This window comes from Alligator sinensis, unplaced genomic scaffold (assembly GCF_000455745.1).
Source record: "Alligator sinensis unplaced genomic scaffold, ASM45574v1 scaffold1552_1, whole genome shotgun sequence".
Lineage (NCBI taxonomy): Eukaryota > Metazoa > Chordata > Crocodylia > Alligatoridae > Alligator > Alligator sinensis.
The window spans coordinates 50,446-56,050 of NW_005843084.1; positions in this window are offsets into that span (position 1 = coordinate 50,446).

Consider the following 5,605-nt stretch of genomic DNA (forward strand, 5'->3'; position numbering starts at 1 on the left):
AAGGTGGTGGTAACAGGCTGGCATTTCTCATAAGGCCACGATGTTCGTTTTGTGTGGTGATTCTAGTGGTAATGTGCACATTTGGAAGCAGGCATGCTGTGTTAGACACCCTGAATGGCTGGTTTGTGTTACGGCCATTATGCGAACGCTAACAAACTGATGCAGAGGTTATGGCTTTGCACAGATTCCCTTCAAATGAAAGATCTAAAATTAACATTGCTGCTGGATTTGCAATATGCTTAGTTACAATATTTGCTTTTAATATGAGTGTCCCTTCTGGAGTATTTTTACTGACATCAGTGCCAAATGCTACCCAAAACAGTGTCATGCTCAACTGTTGGCTTTGACTAGCTGTGTGAAGATCTTCAAGGAGAGAGTATCAAGGGGTCATGAGATATTGCACCTGTGAGAATCCCCATTAGTATACATCAGAGACACCTGAATTGCCCACTTAGTCATTTAATTAATCCTTCCAAACCCAATGACCGCTGGTTCTCACCAAGTCTATGGGACTGGCTCCACCACACCTCCTCCCTCTCCGGTAGGATTTTTGCATAGATTTTTAAAGCCAGGAAGAACTGTTATCAAATAATGTTCCTCAGTCCTGGTGACCTGCAACAGGACCACATCCCAAGTACCATACTACTTTGGTGAAGAGATTACAGACGTTCAGGATGCCATACTTAACAGCACAAACCCACTTTGCACCCAGCGACCTCCAGCCTTCCTGCATTCCTAGAGAAAGGTACCTTCACTCTCCAGGAAGTTCGGCGCACCCTATGGCACTTAACCCAAGACCTGCAGATCGGATCCATGATCTTCCTGCCTGCTGAAAAGTGTCATTAGCAGCTGATGCCACTCCGAAGCAGAACAGCAGATGCATGGAAGAAGGAATATTGCCCTCCTCCATCAAAGGCACAATAGCCAAACCTCTGCTGAGAAACCCACTGCAAAGACCTCAGTTATCAAACATCTAAACAATGTTTGTCTTCGTGTACAGAGACCTTGGCCTATTGACTCCCAAAGAAACTGCCCTCCATTAAAAATCCTTGCAAGATGATATTAAAGCTAGAAAAAATTAAGGAAACTGTTACCAGATGCCAAATGCTAAATATTAGGAAAGGCTTTTGTTTTATCAATACCCCTCATTCTTTTCTTTTGCTGGAGAGAGCTTTAGACAGACAGCACCTGTTTGACAATGTCTTGGTGATACTGATGGCAAATGCCTTTTGAGGAAAGAGTACGTTGAGATGAGCTGAAGTTATGGTTGTCATTGTTAAAGTCCTGTTTCCTTGAAGACAAAACACGACCGATACTCAAAAGGAGACCAAGAAGAACAGGAAAGAGAAAATGTGGCAGCTATTTTGTGTGCTGGCTCTTACTTGCGACCTCACTTTATTTATTTGTTCTTGATATCAGAAGCACGCACACAGCACACTGTCTTATCACACAGAAAACTGGCATCAGACTGCTCCAGATATTGGTTTTAGCTGCTTTCTGGTCATGCTGCAAAACAGAGACTAGGCTGGCTAAATCCGGGCTCAAAACAGTGATCACGGGGCTGAAAGGGGCCCCAAGGGTGAAGAAAGTCTGTGACGTCCTTGAGCAGCTCCTGAGCAAGAAGAGCAGGAGGAAGAGACTGGGAGCAGCGCAGCTACTTCGGAGACGCAGGAAGGGGCTGGAGGGGGCAACGACAAGTCAGCCGGCTTCGGATCTGGGGCTCCGGAGGAGACTGTGGAAACATGCTAAGTCCGTCTGTGGGCCTAGAAGAGAGTTAAATCCTTCTGGCAAAATTCTGGACCGGTTACCTGCAGCTTTCTAATCAAGTGGTGGCTTTCTGTGGCTGAATGGCTATTGCGATAAGGTCAGTGCTTGTGTTGGGTCATTCACTCACCACTGAGTTGGAGGTGAGATTTGTTTCCATGACCTCTAATACCAGCCATTAAATGCCAGTTAAGTTACAATGGGGGCATCATGCCACCACTGTAAATGCCACTCCGTAGATTCTCATTAACGCGAGGCCTGTGAGAGAGTAACAGAACTATTAGAAAGCCGAGCATCTAACAGCAGAGCTACCCACATACACTTTTAGCAGCTATATAATTTCACCTTGTGATGAATACTTCATCAACTCGGAATTGTTACCACAGTTCCTTTAAATGATGTCAATATTTGCTCAAGATCCAGGTGCACGAGAACAAATGCCTGACTGGAGAGAACTGCTTACCCAGACTAGGGACAAGTCCTTTCTGCAGTACTCAAGGATCAATGTAAGACAAAGTCTCAAAAAACTCATTTGTGGTTTTTTGGTTGCAATGGCAGCCGTCAGCCTGCAAAATAACTCACTTTGTGTGCTGCTACCCATTCAGGCAAAGTGCGAAAGAACCCAACACCCTTTAAGAAGCGGATTCATTCATGGTGAAATTTTAAATCAGGTTTCTGCAGCTTTTACCACTCCCATTTGTTGTGAGGAGGGAAGGCGGGGGGGGGCTTACTGGAGAAAGAAGATAAATCTATGTGAACTTGCCAGCTACAGAAGCAATTATCCAGTGTATTAGAATGCCAGAGACCTGTTGCAATTAATATGGAGAGAGGTACAAACAAAGTAATCCAGTTTACCAATTACTTCAATGCTGCAGCCCTCAAGTGGGGCCATAGCACCAGGTCAGGATTGGATTCAGTAAACTTTATTTTTATTAAGACTCTCCTGTCTCTAGGTTCCATTATCCCTAGAAAATTCACTTTTCAGCACCATCTCATGATGTAGAAACTCACTGGGGGAAACAAAGGATCACAGTCCATCAACTTCACCAAAGCAATAAAAGGTAGGGGCTCCTGCTACCAATCCAGATCTCTCTGACTTTACTTCTCCCAAGTCAGTGTCTAAACTCTGTTTGGACTCTATGCGTGGTACAAATTACTAACTACTGTATATGCAGCGCTTCTGAAATCAATTCTTACTGTGATAAAGGATTTAAGCCTTCAAAATAATAACCTGAGTATAGTTACTGAGCATAGGAATACAGCTGTTATAAAAGAGGTAAAATGACCTCCCCATCTCTATGCCACTGTTTGTTGGACAGCTAAGTGCCACATCTACAACTCCGTGAACATTTGAAAACACGGATCTTCGCTAAGCCTTCACCTACTCAGTCATTTTTAAAAAATAATGTTGAAATTCCAAGACGTATTACGCTTTGTGAAGGCTTCAGAACTGCACACTTCATTTCAAATTCGTACTTAAAGGAATAACCGTTCCAAGATTTCATCTAACTCTAGGTTATAAATTTAGTTAGAAACTATTACTGAATAGATATCTGTTGTACTACTTCAAAGCATAAAATAGCAGATAACAAAATGCACCAAATTTTTAACAAATAGGGAAAAATATTTTAGTACCATAATACTGCAAAATGCACATCCTAGACAAGCCTGAGCACTGCTTTTTCATTAAGTTTTAGCTGTGTTTAACTGAACATGAGGCAAAAACGCGACATTATGAAATATGGAGATAACCTGTAAGTTCTTTTGTACAGTGCTTCAGGCTGCTCCTTCAATGGCTTTAACTGGCAACTGGCATGTGCTGTCTCAGTCCTGCAAATGTTTTTAACTGGCAGTTGAAGAGGCAAAAATAGTGTGATTAAATCACAGCTTCAAGGTAATTTTTCTGTGTAGTCACTTTTGAAAAAAAAATGGTTACATTAAACTATGAATAAAAGTAGGGCTGCCTTTTCATTACACAGTTAGTGACTTATTCACCCTAAATACCTGCTTCTTCGGGTTTAGCACCTTGGAAATGTGCAGTTCCTTGTTCTCCTCTTGCTTTGTGCCAGGCTTACTTAGAGCAGGTAAATGTTACTTTAATTTGCCCTTTGTAACTGCTTTCAGTAACTCACCTGTTCCTAGGATGGAAGAGTCACTTCCACTGACTTCCATGTGACGTTCCCATCAATACGTCCTAGTACTCCTCCTTCGCACTTCCACTTACTGAAGTTTGTCTGATTTGTTTTGAACCATTTCTCCAATCTATCAAGGCCATTTTGAACCCAGAGTCATGCATAGCCTTGTAACTGGTAGAAACTATGTGGGTGGATGCGGGGCACGGGGTGGGTAGGTGTGGGGGGACTGTGGGTGTGGGAGGACTGTGGGTGTAGGGGCTGCTTAGGAGGGGTGGGTCCCTGCTCCCCACAGGGCAGAGCTCCCCCTCCTCCCCCAGCACACAGACTGCCTGCCTACAGGGTCCCATCCGCCCCAGGGTTACCGCCCCCACAATCCTGCCTCCAGCCCCCTGCTTGCTCTCCTGCTCTCCTCGGGAGGCTGGAGACTAGCAGAAGAATGAGCAGGAGGCTGGAGATGAGCAGGCGTAGGTGCCAGGTGCCAGGTGGCTGAGGCCGAGCCCCGCTGCCCCCATGCAGGGGGGCTGTGCCATGAAGCCCTGAGTAGCCCTGACCACTGCTGCTACTGCCGGTGAGTGTGGGGAGACTGGGAGAGAGAGCGGGGGGCAGGGGGAATGAATGGGGCCTGCCCCCCCATAGTCCCTGCTCCCCTTCCTCTAGCCTCCCCGGCCCCCTGCGTACCTGGCACAAAGCCGGGTCCAGGTCCCTGCTGCTTGTACTGCTGCCTGCCCCACACCGCTAAACAAAGAGCTAAAATAACATAGGTGCCCCTTGGTGAAGTGACAATCACACAGACATGCACAATAAAAAGGTACAGGGTGTAGCTGCGGGTGTTGCAGCACTGATGGTGTTTGCTGGAAAAATAAAGCCAGCACATGCAGTAAAAAAAATGCTTGGATGACATTTTCTACAAAGAGTCATGGGTGGCAAGCTCGAGAACCATTTGTGGCCTAGGAACCAAGATTCAAGCTCATGGTTCACCCACTAAAAACAGACTGGCCGTTAAACACTTACTTCCTATGGAGAGTCAAAATGATGTGCTCCTCAGAGAGAGATCAGATCACTCACATAGTGTAGATAGGAACCTTAGGAATGGAGATATTTAAATGACTGGGTATGTGATGAAGGCCTTTTTTTAGCACCAATGTCCCAACTGGGAAATAGGCATCATTAGAAAAAGACAATTAAATCAATAATGTGCTTCTTTAGGATGAATTATAATTGCTTGTTCTCAGCAGAAAGAAGCAAAAACAGCAGTGTTCTTTGAACTTCCTTTCAAGTCACAGGGGCAGGACAGCTAAGCTAATGCCATTCCTCTACCAAAGTGTGTTTTGTGCGCACTTTTATAAACGAAAAGGTTGGCATCATTGCACAGACACGAAAGGGAGCAGTGGCTTGGGTAAGGGTGCGATGTTACCAAACAATCTCCCTAAGAATTCTGCGGTATAGCAAAGTTTTAATGAAGAAACATATTCATAGCATCAGATGTACAAGACCCGTGTACAGATACGCTAGGTGCATTGCCACCAGATGACCTGGGGTGCCTCTGCGTCAGGTACTGCTGTCTCTTTTCGGCACGAGCGCGTTGCTCTTTCCTGGGTAGCATTTTCCAATGTTCCAAAGAGCTTTTACTTCTGAGATTATAACTGAGATAAACGACAATAAAAAATCCCTTTCTCCCTCTCTAAAATGAGAACTGCACGCTATTT